Source organism: Globicephala melas, chromosome 14 (genome assembly GCF_963455315.2).
Source record: "Globicephala melas chromosome 14, mGloMel1.2, whole genome shotgun sequence".
Classification (NCBI taxonomy): Eukaryota; Metazoa; Chordata; class Mammalia; order Artiodactyla; family Delphinidae; genus Globicephala; species Globicephala melas.
Genome location: NC_083327.1, coordinates 49466015 through 49489113, shown reverse-complemented (window position 1 = coordinate 49489113; position 23099 = coordinate 49466015). Strand labels below are relative to the sequence as shown.

The window sequence follows — 23099 nt, the reverse complement described above, 5'->3', positions numbered from 1 at the left end:
TGCAAGCAGGTGTCTTGACAAGGGAATCTTCTATAGTGCTGTCTTCACTAGGGTCATAATGTAAGTGGCATTACATAGTTGAGCACAAACAACAATAGAAACTCAATTTATCTTAGTACTTGAGTCTCTACTTTGAGACTCCTTGGAGGTAATTGTACCATCTTAGTTTAAGAAGTCACAGAAAAAAAGCTATGATGCATCCCTTTAAGAGATAACTCTTCTGTGACCCTGGAGAAACATAGGAACACAAAGAAAAAGATATCTTTTTGCTCTACCTCTCCCCCATTTAAAGATACTCCTTTTTTTGGTTAGAATTTATCAAATCAAACATTCTTTCAAAAACTGTCTTCAACATGTTTCAAATTATGTAGCATCTTTAAGACATTACCTAGTTTGTTCACATGGATATGATATGCATAAATATGCATCTCTTACATGATCTGTTCAGTATCTGGTGCCTAATGAATGTTAAACATCCTGGACTCTGCTCTCCCCGTAGAGGAGAAGGAGATACTTGTCATTTGCCCTCTCAAACATTGATTAGCAAAGAGCCTCAGCAGCCCCTTTCCCAGCAGTTGTTTCTGCCAGATTTCTTTTGATTTGCACCAGCGTCCCTAACTGGCCATCTCTCTGGATGCCTGGAGGTCCTTCTAAAGGTAGGAGGTTCTCCTACGTTTACAGGGTATCGTCACTTACTTCCTGAGTCACCTCATACGCTAGACACACCTGAACAAGCAGACCTCTGTGGGCTTACTGGACTTACAAACGCCTTCATAAAAATAGCCTAGAATTATACATGTGTAGCTAGACATATCTGTTTAGTGTTCTTTGTATAGTGTCATACACAGATGTGCACTCAATGTTTACTAGTGATCAGAACCAACTTGGTAATTTGCACCTTTTCAAATGATATTAATGACAGCATAGACAGTTTTAATGCTTTTCTACCTTATTTGGATACTGACCCAAGATTCCCAACAGGACTCTTATTGTGTGTGTGTGAGAGAAACTACTTGAAAGGATTATTGCAGGGGAAGGGAATGATTATGACAGGGGAGGGGCCTATTGCAAGTGGAGATGCTCCATGCATGACACCTGCAAGCATCTCAAAGGTCAGGCAGAAGAATTAATAAGACCAGAAAGAACTGGGTGTGGGGAAGTGGGCTGATGGTGTGATCAGATAGCTGATCAGGAAATGGTTTGTTTTTGTTTGTTAATTGAGGTATGATTGATATATAACATTATATTAGTTTCAGGTGTACAACACAATGATTCAAAATTTGTAAACATTGTGAAATTTTCACCACAGTAAGTCTAGTTAACACCTGGCACCTTACATAGCTACAAAATCTTTTTTCTTTGTGATGAGAACTTTAAGATCTACTCTCTTAACAACGTTCAAATATGCAATACAGTATTATTAACTATAGTCACCATGCTGTACATTACATCTCCAAGGCTTATTTATTTTATAACTGGGAGTTTGTACCTTTTGACCCCCTTCACCCATTTCACCCACCTCCCACCCCGGCAACCACCGATCTATTCACTATGAGTTTGATTTTCATTTAGTTTAGTTTTGTTTTTTTAAGGTTCCACTTATAAGTGAGATCATATAGCACTTGTCTTTCTCTGTCTGGATTACTTCATTTAGCTTAATGCCCTCAAAGTCCATTCATATGGTTGCAAATAGCTCGTCTTTTTTTTTTTTTTTTTGCGGTACGCGGGCCTCTCACTGCCGTGGCCTCTCCCATTGCGGAGCACAGGCTCCGGACGCGCAGGCCCAGCGGCCATGGCTCACGGGCCCAGCCCCTCCGCGGCATGTGGGCTCCTCCCGGACCGGGGCACGAACCCGTGTCCCCTGCATCGGCAGGTGGACTCTCAACCACTGCGCCACCAGGGAAGCCCTATCTCGTCTTTTTAAATAAATTCTTTCTCCTTTCCCCCACCTCCCAACCTCCTTTACATGGTAAGCTGGAACTCAGCACCTCATTGCAACAATCAGGGAAAGGAAGGATAAAGATAAAGTCTAATTCCCAGGGTAGGATGTGTCTTTGGTTTCAGTCCAGGTTTGTACTATGATTCTAGTCATCAGAAGACTGTTGCAAGAACCTTGATATTTCTTAAGTGATGGAAAAGAAACTCCTCTCTCCTTTATACACTGTCGAAGTGTTTCTTGCTTACAAACACTCATCCTATCTCTATAACAGGTCTAAAATTATCCATATTTACTCCTAAATTTACTTTATAAATAAAATCCCTTATTTTCTTTTTCCTGTTAATTTTTCTTTAATTGTGATATCCCCACAAAATTATTTTGCTATTTTAGATTGTAAGGACCCCTAGATTAAAAGCAGGATCTAGGTTATTTCCCAGAAAAAGTAAGGAAAGACACCTTATGGAAAGTTATTAGAGACATTTGATTATTTGATTTTATTTTCATGGAGATAAAATATTAAATGTCTGTTAAATTATATATATGTATATATATATATATTCTATGTATGGCTACATTGGGTCTTCGTTGCTGTGTGTGGGCTTTCTCTAGTTACGGTGAACAGGGGCTACTCTTTGTTGCGGTGCGTGGGATTCTCATTGCAGTGGCTTCTTTTATTGCAGAGCACGGGCTCTAGAGCTCAGGCTCAGTAGTTGTGGCGCACGGGCTTAGTTGCTCTGCGGCATGTGGGATCCTCCCAGACCAGGGCTCGAACCCGTGTCCCCTGCATTGGCAGGCAGATTCTTAACCACTGCACCACCAGGGAAGTTCGTTAAATTATATGTTTGACAATCTACTGAATTAGAAGCAAGACAAGCCAACAGTACATTAGGCTTCTAAGTCTCATTTTCTAACACTATGGACATTGCCTACTACATCTCAAACAATATGCATAATATTTTAACAATTATCTTATTTAATATCCACAATAACACTGTAAGATAGATATTATTATTCCCAAGTTTCAGATACAAAACTAAAGCTCAGAGATGTTAAGTGATTATCCAATATTTCACAATAACATTCAAATAGGACTGATAGATCACATAGGAATAAATTCCATAAAAGTGATATTGTTAACATGATATATTCTAGAAAGTAACTTATGTGTATTATGCTAAGGCATGTAGAACCTGAGAATACATTATTTCTATACTTACATTTCTCAATTATCTTCCTCTGCCTGTGGTGAATTTAAGGTCATTCTCCAAGCACTGATTTATTGGAGTCAAAAGTTTGACTCTTGGTCTCACAAAGGAGACAGTTTTTCTAAATATGTATTTCCCATTGATATCTGTGCATAAGAAAAGAAGAACACTGTTAGCATTTAAGGGATGTTTCTGAAAGAAAAAACAAATATTCTTCACAGACCAGAGCATAGTGTTTGAGGCCATCTATCAAGGAAGCACTTGCTCCTTGTTCTTTCTGTGCTTATTTATTTATTTTCTAAGTAAAAAAGTAAATTCAAGGCCTGCTGAGTCATTTCATAGTGTTCTCTCATATCCTGGTATTGATCACCTTAAAAATAATAATTACTCCCAGGTACCTTTGTTGACTACATTCTGTGAGCCAGGTTTTTGTTTGTTTGTTTTAAGCTGCTCTGCTCCTCACACAAGTCTTATGCAGTGGGTAGTATTATCCACCTACTCTCACCTTGGCAATAACTAATAACGTAGCTGAAACGTGGAGAGATCTCCAGTAGCGGAGAAAGCCAGGATTTGAGCCCAGGATTCAAAAGTTTATGATTTCCTATCTGCATTGAGAAATCTCCTATAACTGACAGAATAGAAGACTTCTTTAGTATCACTATTTCACATGCTGAGAATTTAAAAAACAAACAAACCAAAACAAACAAACCAGAAAAACAAACCTTGAAAGTTGTATCAAGGGTAGATTGGTTGGAAGTCTTCCCTGAAGCAGTGACTGGATATAGATTGTGCAGCTTACACCAACCCAGTTTTCATGCATCCAGCCTTATTACCCAGCACACTTTTTCTCCCACCCTATTTTCCTCATACCCTCATTGGCCTATATTTTCATGTATTGTCTACTCATTTTCCTCCAAGTGTTGATTCCCCTTTATCTTTTTTTCTCCTGTCATAAAATGGACTTCTGTATGCACATATGTTTATATTCACGTATATTCATGAATGAGTGAACGTGAGTGTAGATTGCGTTTGAGAGGGTGTGACAAAAGTTATTTTTATTTTGTTTGTTTTCAAAGATAAAACTCCAGGACATGGTCCCAGGCTGTCGAAGGCACGGCCAGGCTAGGGCTGTGGCCCTGTGAGCCCCGCATCTCCAGTGGACCTGTCGGGGGCCGCCCTCTACCCCAGGAACAGGTGCACAGGAAGGTGGCCAGGGAGAGGTGCGGTCCCCGTGGAGAAGGGCCACCCCAAAGATATGTCTGAGGGCCTGAGGTCGACTGCGGCGTCCCAAGTAAAATAGTTTTTAAATAAATAAATAAACTCCAAAGTTGGTTGCCTCTCCTGCTCTAGATGATGGGAGAGGGTCTTAAGAGGAATGCAAGCAGTGACTGAATGACAATGAGGGAGAGAAACTGCGCAGTAGGCAGGGGTAAAGGTTTGAAGAGGGGAGACTTGAAAAGTTCAGAGTGGAAAAGGATGAAAGTGGAATCAGATTTTCTGTGAGCACCAATTTGTGTTTGATGTCACCACTCGTTTTCAGTATGACTTGACTCCTCTTTTAAAATTCCCTTCAGTGTTTGCTGCTGCTATTTCACTTAAGAAGCAGTCTTCTAACCAGTTGTTGATGTTCACACATGCATTTTCTAGGGGAGAATCCTGCTGCTTCCATTGCCACTCCTTACTACCTTTAATCTTACCTTGAAGGAATCTGCCATGATACCTCTGATAATATTAGAGCAGGAATCACTGTCTCCCCCAACAGAGCTGATACTTGATCAGATTGTCCCTTATACTTTCAGACTTCAGAACACTTTCTATTAACATAGTATTTTTCAAACTCAATCGAAATGGAAAAGTAGAATCATAATGATATTGTACCATGTTGAAATAAGGGTAAACTTACAAATCTTATAGTAAACACCCTCGAATGAAAGGCTGTGTGGCATAGTGAAAAGAGCATCAACTCTCGAATTTGAATCCCACTAGGAAAACTAGGAAAGCCATTTAAACTTCCTGATCTCATTTTGTTCAATGATACAATAACAACACTCTTACCAGGTTGTGAGGATTCAGGATGAACTGCCTAGCACTCTACCAAGCACAGAGTAGTGCCTTAATAAATACAAACTATTATTATTAAGTTATTTGATCCACATAGCAGTCATGTAAAGTGAAAAAAAACAAATTTTTATTTTTCAACATTTTTCCACCAGGTACCTAACTCTTCTCCTTGAAGCTCAGTAGAGTTAATCACTCTTACACTTACTTGTACATTACTGGATTTATCACCTTGCATTGAAATTTTGTATTTACCTGCTTGGCTGCCTTTTCTAGACTATGAGCTTTTCAAGAAGAGGGCACATATTGTTAGCATCGCATTTTCAGTGATCAAAGCTGTTCTAGAACTTATTTATGGTGATTAATTTTATGTCTCAACTTGACTGGGCCATTTTGACAAACATTATTCCATATGTGTTTGTGGGAGTCTTTCCAGATGACCTTAATATTTGAATCCACTGACTGAGTAAAGCAGTTTGCCCTCCCTAATGTAGGTAGGCCCCACCCCATCAGTGAAAGAGCTGACAAGAAAAAAGGTTGAGTAAGAGGAAATTCACCTTGCCTGACCATTTAAGCTGGACCACTGGTCTTTCTCAGCCTTCAGAAGTGGACTGAAACATCAGCCCATCTTGGATCCCTGGCCTGCAGGCTTTCAGCCCGGAACTTTCACCATCGGCTCACATAGTTCTCAGGCTGTCGAACTCATACCGAAGCTATAATCTGGGTCTCCACCTTGCAGACTGCACACCTTGGGACTTAGCTTCTACAGTCACGTGAGCCAGTTCCTTACAATAAATCTCTTTATATATAAACACACGTATCCTATTGGTTTTGTTTCTCTGGAAAACCCTGACTAATGCAATATTAAACTGCTTAACTAATATTTGGTGAACTGATCTGATCTCTCAGAATGGAGAAGCATAACAACACTTTGGTTTTGCCTTTGCCTTATTGCTTTTTGAAAAACAAAAGATTTTTGACATTTCAAATATCCCTAAATAAAAATTGCCCCAAATCCTATTGTCAAACAGACTTAAGAGAGAAAAATCTCTCCCCAGTTTATGAGTTCTCTAAGAGGGACAACTCTTTTGATGGATTTTAAACATTCACCTCAGAAGAATAGGTTTAGAGTTTCAAATTGAATCTCAGCCTTCGATCCACAAATCGATTTCTGATGGAGAAGCGCAGCTCTGGTTTTGACTGGAGGAAGCTAAAATACAGAAATGACTTTTTTTTTTTTACATTAAACAGCTGTTTTTAAAGATTCCATGATTTCATTGTAAGTGAATAAAACACATGTGGATTACATTTCCTTAAAATGCATAGGTTTGAAAAATTAAGGAACCTGGTTTGGGTTTGACTGAAAAGCTTTTGCAACTCAATGCCTATCTCCTTCTTCCATGTCTCTGCCTGAAAGTTTTCTTCTTGCAAACTGCCTTGCCCTCATGAACTCAACATATACAAGAGTGATCACAGGAATGTGAAAAATGTTGAAAATCAACCCTGGGAGTAGATTTTTTCTGAAATTAAATGAACCCCAAACCAATCACTAGGCACGACTCCTGAATGTCTCCTTCTGAGCACCCCACACCACCAAAAAATACCAGGCTATTTCCAAATTTCTTTAAAATTGCCATTTTAAACACTACATCATTGAAGTTTGTATCTTTAATCCTAAATCTAATATTTTCTAGACTGATGAATTGTTTGATCTTTTATATTTGAGGGTAGATATTTCACTTTGTTGAAAAGAAACTCAGCAGTTTTCTTTCAAGCATAAGATACTTTCTAGGAGAGAAAGAAATACAATCGTTAAGTTCCAGAAAAAGTAGTGAATATGTGCATTCAAATGGCCTTCTCTGAAATAGTTACATTACTGCAAGAATTGTGAACTCTGATTTTGGAAAATAGAAGGTTCACTTGGTCTTGAGTTCAGAGGCAAGATTCATACTGCAAACATTTAGTACCCACTTTTCTTGTTGTTGTTTCCATTTTAAATTGAAGGTCTCTCTTTATGAAACAGTAATTGTTAAATATGAGGGATTTGGGGAGGGGGGCTCTACTGCATTTCTCTTAAGGGCTCAAAAATTAGTAAAAAGGAAGATTCTTTGTTACCACTGAGTTGGTGAAAGGTCACATGGAGTAACTGGAAGATCCGGAGGGTCCCAGGGTATATATGTCCATGCAAGCTCACCACAACACCACTATGGTCTGCTGTCTGCACAGACATCCTGTGGTTTGCTGAGTCAATAACTGAAGCTCCCAAAGCTTCTTCCCCAACAAAAATAATATGAGCCTTAATAAAACTGTAATGACTCTGTGTGTAAAGAGTGAGACAGAGAAGGAGAATCAGTGAAAGAGGAATTATTAGACTTATCACAGCACTGCCATCAACAACAAGTATTAAGCACCTATATGTGCAAGACAACATACTATACCTGTTGGACAGAGTATAAGATGTAACCCATACCTGTATTCTCTCTCTCTCTCTCAACTGTGTTCCCAGTACTTTGACTGAGTACCTTTTAAGTACATGAGGGAATAAATGAATATTTATGGAATGAATTAATTATGAATTAGTTTAAAGGCACAGACTCAGTCACCAAAGGATGGCGATGGTGTGGAAGAAAGAGTAAAGGAAGAAAACTAACATTTCTTGAGCCTTTATTGTGTTCCAAGCCTTATGCTAGGTACTTGACTTTATGTTATTTCACCATTATATTAAACCTGTGAAGCAGATGTTATTATTTTAAAGAGGAGGGAATTGAGGTTCAGAGAGGTTAAGATACTTCCACAAGGTCACATAGCTAGTAAATGATAGAGTTGGGATTTGAAGAATTTGGCTTCAACTCTGACAGGATTTGTTGAGTGATTATAGGTGTGTAAGAGTCTGGAAAAGGGGGTCACTGATCATGCACTACTACAAAGGAGTGGGAAACATGAATAAGGAACATTTGGGGATTGGAGAAGGAGTAAATATGAGTTCAGTTTGGGCAGGTTAAGTTTTCATTGTAATCATTTGCATATGAGCCTGGAATTGGGGTTAAGGTTCAGAAATGAAGACAAATACCTGAGATTAGAGTTGCTATGGAGTTGCTTTGGTGTTTATAATTGACTTTAAAACACTTCCACATATACAATGTGATATTCTACATAGGACACTTAGGTTATGAGCCAGGTTCTGCTCATCTCTAATCAAGCATGCATAATCCAAGAGGAGTAGCTGACCACCTACCCAAGAACGCCATTATGCCAAGTGAAATAAGCCAGACAGAGAAAGACAAATACTGTATGATCTCACTTATATGTGAAATCTAAAAAAGTCAAATTCCTAGAAACAGAGAGTAGAATGGTGGTTGCCAGGGTCTGGGGGATGGGGGAAATGGAAAGAATTGGTCAAAAGAGTACAAACTTTCATATAAAATAGATAACCAACAAGGACCTACCATATAGCACAGAGAACTCTACTCAATATTTTGTAATAAATTATAAGGAAGAAGATGGCAGAGTAGAAGGACGTGCTCTCACTCCCTCTTGCGAGAGCACCAGATTCACAGCTAACTGCTGAACAATCATTGACAGGAAGACATTGGAACTCACCAAAAAAGATACCCCACATCCAAAGACAAAGGAGAAGCCACAATGAGACAGTAGAAGGGGCGCAATCACAATAAAATCAAATCCCATAACTGCTAGGTGAGTGACTCACAAACTGGAGAACACTTATACCACAGAAGTCCACCCAAAGGAGTGAAGGTTCTGAGTCCCACATCAGGCTTCCAAACCTGGGGGTCCAGCAACAGGAGGAGGAATTCCTAGATAATCAGACTTTGAAAGCTAAAAGGATTAGATTGCAGGACTTTGACAGGACTGGGGGGAAAAGAGACTATAATCCTGTAGGGTACACACAAAGTAGTGTGAGCATTAGGACCCAGGGGAAGGAGCAGTGACCCTGTAGGAGACTGAATCAGACCTAGCTGCTAGTTGGAGGGTCTCCTGCAGAGGTGGGGGTGGCTGGGTCTCACAGTGAGGACAAGGATACTGGCAGCAGAAGTTCTGGGAAGTACTCCTAGGCGTGACCCCTCCCAGAGTCCACCAAAGAGCGCAGTAGGATCTGGTGTTGGGTCACCTCAGGCCAAACAACCAACAGGGAGGGAACCCAGCTCCACCCATTAGCAGACAAGTGGATTAAAGTTTTCCTGAGCTCTGCCCACCAGAGCAACAGCCAGCTTTACCCACCACCAGTCCCTCCCACCAGGAAACTTGCACAAGCCTCTTAGATAGCCTCATCCACCAGAGGGCAGACAGCAAAAGCAAGAAAAATGACAATCCTGCAACCTGTGGACATAAAACAACATTCAAAGAAAGATAGACAAGATAAAGGCAGAGGGCTATGTACCAGATGAACAAAACAAGATATAACCCCAGAAAAAAAATTAAATGAAATGGAGATTTGCAACCTCCCAGAAAAAGAATTCAGAATAATGATAGTGAAGATGATCCAGGACCTCGGAAAAAGAATGGAGGCAAAGATCGAGAAGATGCAAGAAATGTTTAACAAACACTTAGAAGAATTAATGAACAAAAAAACAGAGATGAAAAATAAAATAACTGAAATGAAAAAAACACTAGACAGAATCAATAGCAGAATAACTGAGGCAGAAGAACGGCTAAGTGACCTGAAAGATAGACAGAAAGGTGGAATTCACTGCTGTGGAACAGAATGAAGAAAAAAGAATGAAAAGAAAAGAAGACAGCCTAAGAGACCTCTGGGACAATATTAAATGCAACAACATTTGAATTATAGGGGTCCCAGAAGAAGAACAGAGAGAGAAAGGATCAGAGAAAACATTTGAGAGATTATATCAAAAACTTCCCTAACATGGGCAAAGAAATAGCCACCCAAGTCCAGGAAGCACAGAGAGTACCATACAGGATAAACCCAAGGAGAAACATGCCGAGACACATAGTAATCATACTGGTAAAAATTAAAGACAAAGAAAAATTACTGAAATCAGCAAGGGAAAAATGACAAATAACATACAAGGGAACTCCCATAAGGTTAACAGCTGATTTCTCAGCCGAAGCTCTAAAAGCCAGAAGGGAGTGGCATGATACACTTAAAGTGATGAAAGGGAAGAACCTACAACCAATGTTGCTCTATCCTGCAAGGATCTCATTCAGATTCAATGGAGAAATCAAAAGGTTTACTGACAAGCACAAGCTAAGAGAATTCAGCACCACCTAACCAGCTCTACAACAAATGCTAAAGGAACTTCTCTAAGTGGGAAACACAGGAGAAGAAAGGACCTACAAAAACAAATGCAAAACAAGTAAGAAAGTGGTCATAGGAACATACATATCGATAATTACCTTAAACATGAATGGATTAAACGCTCCAACCAAAAGACACAGGCTTGTTGAATGGATACAAAAAGAAGACCCATATATATGCTGTCTACAAGAGACCTACTTCAGACCTAGGGACACATACAGACTGAAAGTAAGCGGATGGAAAAAGATATTCCATGCAAATGGAAACCAAAAGAAAGCTGGAGTAGCAATATTCATATCAGATAAAATAGTCTTGAAATAAAGAATGTTACAAGAGACAAGGAAGGACACTACATAATGATCAAGGGACCAATAAAGGAAGAAGATATAACAATTATAAATATATATGCACCCAACATAGGAGCACAAAACATAAGGCAATGACTAACAGCTATAAAAGAAGAAACTGACAGTAACACAATAATAGTGGGGGACTTTAAACCTCACTTACACCAATGGACAGATTATCCAAACAGAAAATTAATAAGGGAACAGAAGCTTTAAATGACACAGTAGACCAGAGAGATTTAATTGATATTTATAGGACATTCCATCCAAACACAGTAGATTACACTTTCTTCTCAAGTGCACATGGAACATTCTCCAGGATAGATCACATCATGGATCACAAATCAAGCCTCAGTAAATTTAAGAAAACTGAAATCATATCGAGCATCTTTTCTGACAACAACACTATGAGATTAGAAGTCAGTTACAGGGGGAAAAGCATAAAAAACACACAGAGGCTAAACACTATGTTACTAAATAACCAAGAGATCACTGAAGAAATGAAAGAGGAAATCAAAAAACACTTAGAGACAAGTGACAATGAAAACACAATGATCCAAAGCATATGGGATGCAGCAAAAGCAGTTCTAAGAGGGTGCTGTAGAGAGTGTAGGGTAAAGGGAACCCTGTTGCACTGTTGGTGGGAATGTAAATTGATACAGCCACTATGGAGAACAGTATGGAGGTTTCTTAAAAAACTAAAAATAGAATTACCATATGACCCAGCAATCCCACTACTGGGCATATACCCAGAGAAAACCATAATTTAAAAAGACACATGCACCCCAATATTCATTGCAGCACTATTTACAATAGCCAGGACATGGAAGCAACCTAAATGCCCATCAACAGACGAATGGATAAAGAAGATGTGGTACATATATACAATGGAATATTACTCAGCCAGAAAAAGGAACGAAACTGAGTCATTTGTAGAGACGTGGATGGATCTAGAGACTGTCATACAGAGTGAAGTAAGTCAGAAAGAGAAAAACAAATACCCTATATTAACACATATATGTGGAACCTAGAAAAATGGGAAAGATGAACCGGTTTTCAGGGCAGAAATAGAGACACACATGTAGAGAACAAACGTTAAGGACACCAAGGGGGGAAAGTGGCGGGAGTTGGGGGTGGGATGAACTGGGCAATTGGGATTGACATGTATACATTAATATGTATAAAATGGATAACTTATAAGGACCTGCTGTATAAAAAAATAGATAAAATTTTTTTTAAAACTTATAAGCAAAAGAATCTGAGAAAGAATATATATATATATATATATATATATATATATATATATATATATATAAAAAACTGAATCACTTAGCCGTACACCTAAAACTAACACAATGTTGTAAATCAACTATACTTCAATAAATAAATAAATAGATAAATAAAGTACAAACTTTCAGTTATAAGAGGAATACGTTCTGAGGAGCTAATGTTCAGCAAGGGAACTACAGTTTATAATGCCGTATTGTATACTTGAAAGTTGCTAACAGAGTAGATCTTAAGTGTTCTCACCACACACACAGACAAAAAGTGATAACTAAGATAATGGATGCGTTAATTAACTTGATTATGGTAATCATTTTACAATGTACATGTATATCAAATCATCTTATGCAACTTAAATATATGAAATTTTATTTGTCAATTATGCCTCAATAAAGCTGGAAAAAAAAATGAACCCCTCACTGCAGAGTCATCTCAAGTGAGATGCATTTGAATGAGAAGCTAATGCATGAAGCAAGAACTGAGAGCAGAAAGAAGATGGGTCAAGAGGACAGGAGGGAGAAGCAATCAAATATAGAGGTAAAAATGGGCTGGGGTGAAGTTTTGGGTTCTTTCTGACTTCAGTTTCACTGCAAGGAGGCAAGGAGCGGTGGGTGTGTGTAAGGTGGCAAGGCTGAGGGAAAAATGTGGAGAAGGGAAAGAGAAAGCCTAAAAATAGTAATAATGATTTGGGGAATTGGATATGACAAAGCACTTCTTTGGAAAGTTGGATTCCTTTCTACCGTCTTTTGATTCATCACACTGATTCTGCCCTTTAAAAGAACTGAAATTGGGACTTCCCTGGTGGCACAGTGGTTAAGAATCACCTGCCAATGCACGGGACACAGGTTCAAGCCCTGGTCCGGGAAGATCCCACAAGCCGCAGAGCAACTAAGCCCGTGTGCCACAACTATTGAGCCTGTGCTCTAGAGTCCGAGAGCCACAACTACTGAAGCCCGTGCCCCTAGAGCCCGTGCTCCTCAACAAGAGAAGCCACCACTATGAGAAGCCCACGCAATACAATGAAGACCCAATGCAACCAAAAATAAATAAATAAATTTATTTTTAAAAAATTTTAAAAATAAAAGAACTGAAACTGACCACAACTGATTATTGATTATTAATAAGGATATCATAGAGACAGCTCATAGAAAATAAATGTACTGCCTAAAAGGTCTTCCATTGGCTTTCCCGAGCAGCTAGCCCCAACCAAAGACAATTATTAATATGTTGCTTAGCTTGTATCTTTCCAAAAGTGATAGCAAGGCCAACAGTTATAAGCTCAATATTTACAGCAATATAAACCCTACTAAATAAGTTCTATACCTTAACATAATGATATAGTTTAACTCCTGTAAAATTAACGTACAGAAAAATTTACTTTTAAGTCAATCAAAAAGCCATTTCTATATACTGCATAGAATTACAAACTCTTATTATCTTTGATCTGAAGAGAACTCAGAAATAACCAGATCAAATCTCTCTTTGTGCTTTATTTTTTATATATTATAAAATGAAGTGCTTCTTTAAAAAAAAAGAACGTATATATGTACTGTGGTTGGAATATTTGAGGAATATTCTATACTTTTATTAACATCTATAGCTTAAAATAGGATTTTGTATTTGGGACATAATAAAGAATAAATAAAGAATAAATAAAAGTTCTTTGGAAGAGGATTTGAATGTGTTTTTCATATTTACTCCGGTAGAATGTTTCCATTAATAACCTTCAAACCTCTTCTCTCTCCAAGGAGAGAGGCACTGTGTCCGTAGCTGTTACTGAGCATCCTGTTTACAGCTGATCTCCTTATAAACCTGGAGGTATTGTACTTGCCACATCACAGCGGCAGACACGTGTGCAGGCACTAACATCCTGTGTAGATTTGAGTTTCCAACATTACCACACTGTGTTCTATGAATAAGTGGGAGAATTCTCTCACAGGAGTTCAAACAATTGGCCATCACACCTTTTTGAAGTTCATCAAAATCTTTTTGTTTTTCAAAGACTTTCCCAATAAAGGAACAATAGAGACTAGAGTTTTCACACAATCATTTTGGCTGTTAGAAGTGAACAAACACAATAGCTGTTTTGTCATAAATTAACATTTATGTCATTTAAGAGCCTTTGGTGGAGATTTGAAGAAAATGAAAAAAAAAAGGGCAATGATCTAATTTTATTGTTCTTCATTTTCTTCAAGCCAAATTGCAGAAATCCCTCTGTTCATTTAGGGGGAGAACAAGAGAAAAGGAGATGAATATCTCTTTGAAAATGTTTTTCTAATACAAATTTCAGAAATATTTCCAAACGCTAGCTTACAGAGGCACAGACTTTCTCAGATTCCCTACACTGACTTAAATGTTAGGATCGGTTATTCCCAAAGCATGCTTTTGGCATACAAAAAAAGCAATTAACTCCTTCAGTAAATTACAACCTAATTATTATAGAAAAAAGTTTTTGGGCTTCATAAGTCCGGACACTAAGTGAGGCTGTGACACAACTCCTATTAGAAGTGTTACGGAACATATTCCCCTAGTCTGAACAAAGCCTGGTTGCAATGCCTTCCCGCTCAACACTGGTCCTAGATAAAAGAAGCCACCAACCTGCAATGAGAGGAAATAAGTCATCATTACTCTGTCTAAAATTAAAGTACCTATTCCTGCTTTACAGTTTATCAGATGTTTGGTCCGGAAGCTGATTGTTTTACAAGTCTGTCTAAACATAGTATATTTCCTAAAGGAATGTTAACAAACTAAACACTTGCTTCAAGTTACAACTTCATAATTTTATTAACATAGCTAAGATAAGTGAGTGAACAGACATGATGCTAGTCAGTATACGTATACCCCAGGAAAGCAAAACTTATGCCAGAATACAATTTATGCTTTTTATTGTAAATTATTAATTATCAGCTACAACAAAGATTTACCTAGTGCTAAATTCTTGGAATTGAAAAACATTAACCTTCCAATCGTGCGCATAAAGTTACTAACTGCCCTTTTTTCTAGTTCCTGATGAAATTATTTATATAGCAGTGAACAAGAACGAGTGAATTTGATCAAACAAATAAATATCAGAGCCCTGTCCCCTATCACTTCTTACACATACTTGTGGTTTGGTTTTCTACTGAAGAACAACTTTTAGTGATGGAAACTTGTGTAAGCCATGGTATTTATTTTTTCAGGATTGTTTTTATGCTGTAAATTGAAAAGAAATGCATTTTTCTGGGTTGAAGTTTTTGCCATTGCTCTAATTTTATTTTAAGTTCCCCATACTTTCTGCCTCTTCCTGAATAAAGAATAATTATTCTGCTGAAGTTTATATTCAGCACATGAGTAAAACATCTTTTGAAGAAGCTCAAAATAACAAAGGGAATACTGAAGGGGTAATGGCTCTGACTCCTACAGTTATTTAGACTTATAAAGCAAATTAAATAGATCGATGTGTGTGGTAAGGGATCTTAAGATATTTTTAATGAAATAGAGATTAGCCGATCCAGCGGGTAAACACCATTCTAGAGTGTGTTTTGGTAAACTGGAGAAGGATTTTAATAATGTAGGTCAGTAAAGCACCATTTAGTTCTTTGGAGTTACTTTAAGTAACTGATTTTTTCAAAACATCAATTGTGCAATGCCACTGAGTCATTTAGGAAATTATGAGCCTGAATCCTATAACATGCCACCAGGTCCAATAAATATTATGCTTTTCTTCCTCATCTCTTTCAACACATCTGCACGTCTTCGTGGTTTGAAGGTCATCCAGCTGACATATGGGTAAGCATTGCTAATCCTATAATAATTGATTGATTTGTTATGATTTTAGTTTTCTTATAATTGATTTTAGTTTTCTTCTTTTCACTTAATAATTCATGCAGAATTTTGGTCTTTTGTTTATTCTGGTTTACTGTATGATCTGATGAGACAATGCTCATACAACTTACAATTTGAGTGTTGCCTTTCATTCAATTAGCCTAACTGTTAAAATAAGCTACAAGTAGCTGCAAGAGTCACTGTAGTCAGAAGACTATCTTTTTCTTAGAAAGGTATTAAATAGTTCATGGTATGACTTTTGAAGTGTCGTTAATAGTTGGCAAGAGCAATATAAATGATATCATATACATTTTTAAATGTTTAAAATTTATTAGGACTAATGTTTTACTGTGAGAAAAAGAACCCAAAATGTTAGACAAAAAAGAATAAAATATCTATAGAAATGTTAACGTATAATTTTTAATCTATTTTTTATTGAAGTAGAGTTGATCTACACATAATTCTTAAACCACTTGGAAAATTCATGTGAGTAGTCTATGTCTGAACTCTTTTTTTTTTTTAGTTAACTAGATTTAAATTGAGTTATAAACAACTAACTAACTGTTTTTTGGGCTAAAAAAACAGCTCAGGAAGCTCAGTTTTAATATGCTCTGTTTTCTTTGATTCATTAATCATAATGTTGGCATTTGATACTAGGCTCTAAGGCCTTCATCTAGACTTCAGAAATATTACTAATAGGCAAAAAGCACATTCTTACACATACCAGTAGGTCATCAATGCAGAAAGCAATTATTAAATACCTGTTGTATGTGCTGCACGAATGCCTTGGAAATTGGGTACAAAGGAAGTAAAAGACACTGCTCTGTCTTGGAAGAATTTCTAAACTCTTTGGCATAAAAGAATGAGTAGTTTTCATTGCCTCTTCTTCCTCTGACGATTTCTTAAATGCAGCTCACATTTTCTTCTCTTTTGCTCTGTATCTTCCACAGGTATCAGTAACTTTTCCCAGCAAGTCTAAGACCCAGGGCTCCAACATACCACACATAAGGTAATGTGTCCAAAATCTTTATTTCTTGTACCCCAAATTTATTCAACCTTCAGGGTTGTGTTTCCCTTTGCCTTCTGAATAAATCCATGTTTGTGTCCCCCAAGCTCTTGAAGAGATGAAAGTTGATGTATCCTCTCTACACATGCCAACCTGTTTCTTCTACTTGCCTTAAGTTTGTTAGTGGCTCACAAAACCAGGAAATCTGGAGTCCTTCTCACTCATATCACATGACTAAGATCTATCTAGTCTCCCTCCCTTCTTATTTCAAGGTCCAGGGACCTATGGCAGATTTCATCAACTTGCATTTAGATTACTGGGGTAGCGTAGCTGGTCTCCCTGCCTCTAGTATCTCCCTTCTTCCTCTTACCTAAACACAGCATCTGAGTTATTTTTCTAAAATTCAGATATGATCACTCATGTAACTCCCACGATTAAAAGCCTTTTATGGCTCCCATGTGCCTGCAGGACAAATTTCAAAATCTTTATCTTGTTATAAAGCCTCTTACTTAGCAACAGTTTGTACTTCCAACCACTTCCCCGTTTTCTCTTTTCCCACAAACTATACCTGTTTCTGCTACAGTATCTCAATTTTTGGAGCACATTAGAATTATCTGTGGAGCTTTATAACATGCAAATTGCAGAACTCCTGAACCAAAATCTTTTTAGCAGAGCTTGGGAATCATTCATTCTCACTATTAATCTGTCCTGGAATACCCTCTTGGGGGTTAGCCCCTACCCTTCTTGTTCTTTTAGCAAAATTTCCACTTATCCTTTAAGATCTTGCTCCAGTAATTTTTACTCAATATCTTTCCTGTCCACCACACAGAAAAGAAGTCACTCCTTAGTCATTGTGCCCATAAGACTTTAAATATTATTCAAGTACATAGATTTATAAATTATTTGTGTTAAAACTATATCCCTCATCTCCCTTCCTGTCTTATGATTCCCCACAGTATTTATCATCATCTAACATATTATGTATTTTACTTATTTATTTCTTTATGCCTGTTTCCACCCTCTAGTGTGTATGCTCCATTGCACAGATATTTTTCCAACTCTCTAATAAAAGAAAAATATCAAACAAAAAAATTGGTTTTTTTTAAATTGAGGTATAGTTGATTTATAATATTATATTAGTTTCAGGTGTACAGCATGGTGGTTTAAAATTCCCTGTGCTGTACACTATATCCTTGTAGCTTATTTATTTTATACATAGTAGTTTGTACCTCTTATACAAAAAAAAGTCTAAAGAATTATACAATGAACCCTCTTCTACTCATCACTTAGAGTTGATGATTGTTAACATACTTTAATTATTTGCTTTACCTATCTGGAAAAAGATGCAAATAAGTACTTAAAATTTTTATAAAATAAATACAGATAGTACCCTCTAATTATAGGCAATTATCTCACAAATATACCACTTGATCACAAAGGAGAACTCTTGAAAGATTTTAATAGGATCAATTTGAAAATATTCCTGAATTGTGTGATAGCAAGTTGTATACATCCTGACACTTCTCTTCTAAATATGTCAGCAAACATATCTTAAGATAAAGTATTTTATATAACCATAGTAATTATCACACCTAGAAAATTAATAATAATCCCCTCATATTGGCTAATATCTAATCCATTATAAAATTTCCTTGATTTTTAGTAGTTAGGATTTGTGTATTTTTTTAACTTTTTATTTTATATCGGAGTATAGTTGATTAACAATGTTGTGTTAGTTTCAGGTGTACAGCAAAGTGATTCAGTTATACATATATATGTATCTATTCTTTTCCCAATTAGGTTATTACAGAATATTGAGCAGGAGAATTTCTGTATGTTTTCTTCACTGCTGTATCTCCAACAGCTCAAATAATGACTGGCATATAGTAAACCCTTAATTAATAATTTTTAAATGGATATATTTGTATCCCTGATTAAACTGAGGTGTGTGAAGCCAGAAGCTTTGTATTATTCACCTTTTTTAATCCTAAGTCCCTAACATGGTACCTGGAGCATGGTTGGAGCTTCATTAAGTGTTTGTACAATTTAATTGAAAAGAAGGGCACATTGCATAAATTTTAGCTTTGAGACTTGAAGTGACATAGAATTAAGGCACAATCAAGAGAGAAAATAATTCAGGAAAAACAAACAAAGCTAATGTGTTTGAAGAAGAGAGTTTGGATCCAAGTCTTAAAGGAAATGGTGTCTCTCAGCATGGCACAGAAGAAATCTCTTTTCCTCACATACAGATAATTTTTTCTGACCTTAGGGAGTTATCTCACAAACATAAGATCTTGATCACAAAGGAAAACCTGTGAGAGATAAAGAAGGCTCAATTTCTGTCACCACTGTTGAAGAAATCTACTCAAGACCATGCCATAAGATGAAGAAATAACTATCACCTTCAGTAGATGAGAGATGGCAACACTTTTGGAATATTTTGTATCAGACCATAAAAGCATAACATGAAATTAAAATATACTGTCAATTTTGGTTTTGTTTCCTTAATGGATTTCTTCATAATATTCAGTTACATGTTTGGTTTTCTGTCTGCTATTATAGACTTTGCCCTGAACTCGGAGGCAAGAAATCTAGACTCTAGCTCTGGTCCTGTCTGCAGAAAGCTGAGTAACCTTCTGTCACCACTGTCTGGGTCTTGTTTTCTTCTTCTTTAAAATAAAGAAGGCTGGACTCCCCTTGCAGTCCATTGGTTAGGACTCTGCGCTTCCACTGCAGGAGGTGCAGGTTCGATCTCTGGTTGGGGAAATAAGATCCCGCATGCTACACGGCATGGCCAAAAAACTTACATAAATAAAATAAAATAAAATAAAATAGGGACTTCCCTGGTGGCACAGTGGTTAAGAATCCTCCTGCCAATGCAAGAGACACGGGTTCGAGCCCTGGTCTGGGAAGATCCCACATGCCGCAGGGCAACTAAGCCCTTGTGCCACAACTACTGAAGCCCTCGCACCTAGATCCTGTGCTCCACAACAAGAGAAGCCACCGCAATGAGAAGCCTGCGCACTGCAACGAAGAGTAGCCCCCGCTAGCTGCAACTAGAGAAAGCCTGCGTGCAGCAATGAAGACCCAAGGCAGCCATAAATAAATAATTTATTTTTAAAAAAATTAATAAATTAAATTAAATTAAGAAGCTAAATTAGAATGAGTAGTTTATAAACTGTTGGAAGTAGAACTCTTTTCATACTTTGTTTTGTGATTCATACTGTCAAAATTCAAAACATAAAGATATAAGTGAAACGTCTCACCCCATCCTGACCCTCAACAATTTATTCCCTACCCTGACAACACTAAGGTTCCCAGTTTCCTGTATGTCTTTTTCGAAATATTCTCAGTATAAATACGAAGTGTATTTATGAAACAAGTATAGGGATATATATTATATGAAATAAATATAAAATATATGTGCATATTTTTTAATGAAAATGGTGCATATATTGTTCACACTATTCTGAGCCCTGCATAGCCCCCTGGCTTTGCTTGTTCACCTCCAGGGCTGGGGAACTCGGTCCAGGCTGGGACAGATTGAATTCGCACTGGCACCCTGTCACTTCCACCCCCTGGTCCTGGTTCTGATCCCAAGCAGGACGAGAGCAAGCTCACTCTCCATGGCGGCCTGCAGAGGTCTTCCCATCCCTAGAGCTTCTTTCCCCACACCCTCCCCATCTTGGCCAGAGCCCATCTCAACATTCAGGGCCGGGGTGGCTCTCAGGACTCCAGTGCTGCATGGTCAGTGCAGGGGGGTCAGTCCTGCACCACCGGCTTAGGGACCCTGTGCCTTTGCAGGTCCAGTCCAAGGTCCTGCCACACTAAGCAGATGGCTAGCCACTGTCAATCTGTCCGCTCGGCTCACACCATGCCAGCCCTGGCCCATCACTGTGCCTTGGGATCTTGGGCACCAAGGACAAGACCTCAGTCATCTTGCTGAACCCCCATCTGAGAGGGGGCTCCCTCGGGACCCACATGCAGCTTGCTCGGCCCCTCCTGCCCTAAGCATTTGTCTCCACGATGCACTTGAGGAACGTGGTGTCGTCCTTCACGTAGGCATGCTTGGGTGACTGCAGCTTGTTGAGGGGAAAGAAGAGTGGGCAGCTGCTGGCCACATTGGTTTCACTCTGGGGCGGTACTTGGCAGTGTAGACAGCCAGGGAGAAGAGGCTGGCGGTCCTGACGCAGGCTGACTCATGGCGCTGCCTGGTGGCACTGGTGACCTTCCGTAGGAAGGTGCCATTGTAGGAGGCCTCTTCCGTGAGGCGGGAGCTCTGCCCCAGCTTGCCCAGGGTCTGATCTTTCTGGGCCAGTGTCTGCTGCAGCTCCACCACCCTCCGTTCCAAGCTCAGCATGTAGTCACGGTCCAGCCGGCTCTGGTGGACGGAGGCGGCCAGGGCCAGGTGGGAGGCCTCCACCTCCTTGTTGAGGACGGTGACAATGTTCTCAAACATGCACAGCTTCCCCTCCAGCTCAGTCAGGAGCTTCTCCTTCGTGAAGTGCTGCAGGGCCAGCTCCTCCTGGCTCTGGAAGCAGGGAACCCGGTAGCAGTCCACCTCTAGGTCCCCAGCCGCCTCCACAGGCCCCTGCAGCTGCAGGTCTGACAGATTCCGCTCCAGGGCCATGAGCCCAGAGCCCAGGCCAGAGCCCAGCTGGGTTTCACGAGCCCCAACAGGAGGTTCAGGTGTGTGGCCTGGGCGGTGACCTCACGCTCCTGCATGAACTTTGGGCTCCCCTTGAATGAGCAGCCAACTCCGGCAAAGGGGCACCCACTCCAGCCTCGGCCACCTCGGGCTGATCCTGCTTCTGAGACAGAAGGCTTCCTGGCCTCTTGGATGGGGAGTCGCCCCCTTTGCATTTGAGACAGATCCGATCCTCGCCATTCCTCACGTTCTCGGAGAGACAGACGGCACAGCAGAGGGGCCTGGGCTCTGGTGGGTCTTGGCAGACGGTGGGGGGCACCCAAAGGGGAACTCGTTCTCATCGGGGGCCCCTGTTCAAGCTCCTCTGGGGAGGGGACCAGCCGCACGGAGTCTGTGCTGGGAGAAGAGGTGAGTTCTGGCCGGGCCACCCTCCCTGATGAGCAGGAATCTGATGATTTTACCTTCTAGCTGGCTTGTGTGGTTCAACGTCACAGCAGGGATGAGACAGGAATTACCCTCTGTGGTGAAAAAAATCCCATGGATGGTGACTGCCGGCTCTAGGAGTGGCCAGTCATTCTTTTGAGCAAGAGGGAGGAGGAGAGCAAGTCAGAGAGAAAAAGGAACCGTGTCACGGACTTTCAGGAGCCACAGTTAGAGTTTCCCCTGTCGGAGGACCTCAGGCTGACGCTGGCTTCCTCCACCTCCTGCCCGGGGTACAGGGGCAGAAAGACCCCCAGTGGGTGACTTGTCTATGTTCCCTGCAACCTCGGAGCAGCCTAGGATTCTCGGTGTGGGTGTTCACCGCCCCAGTGGAAATCCCCAGGGTTCTGGTCAGGTCCAAAAATGCAAGTCCCATGCATATTAGTTCTGCCCAGAGTATCTTAGGTAAAAGTCACTTTCGCACGGCAGGTCTCGGTTACCCCATCTTGGCGTTGCCGCCGCCTCCCAGCAGCCCCGCGGGAGCTTCCGGTGGCACAAGGACCCTTGGTGGCATCTTTACATTTTATCTTAATTTTCTCTATGTCTACCTGAGGCCCGGGGCTGTATATTACTTCTCTAATACACTACTTATAATATAATAGAACTCAAGGAATGTTCAATAATGAATCAATAATATAGTGATCTCAATGGGCATATACAATGCTTATCTTTTGTATCCATCATTTTAAGCTGCGTTTAAAATCTTTATTTATATACTGTAAAGTTAAGTAAAATGAATTAGAGCCAGTGAAGATAATTATTAGAGCCAGTGAAGACAGTGAATATAATTATTCACAGGGGAGAAATTCTTTGAAAATTGATCCGTTACTTCCAAATATATTGTCTTACTTTTGAAAAAATGAAACTGAATTTGTTCTGTATTGTAAGGAAAGATGTCAAACCATCAACCCGCTTAATCAAAGTGGACTGAATTTCATCAAACTATTTTCCGGGGCTTCCCTGGTGGCGCAGTGGTTGAGAGTCCGCCTGCCGATGCAAGGGACATGGGTTCGTGCCCCGGTCCGGGAGGATCCCACATGCAGCGGAGCGGCT

At 39.4% G+C, this 23099-nt stretch overlaps 1 pseudogene; it reads right to left on the bottom strand.

The window, feature by feature from the left end:
• Positions 1 to 20972: 20972 nt before the first annotated feature.
• On the bottom strand, positions 20973 to 22560 carry LOC115851554 (TNF receptor-associated factor 1 pseudogene; annotated as a pseudogene).
• Between the last annotated feature and the right edge of the window lie 539 nt (positions 22561 to 23099).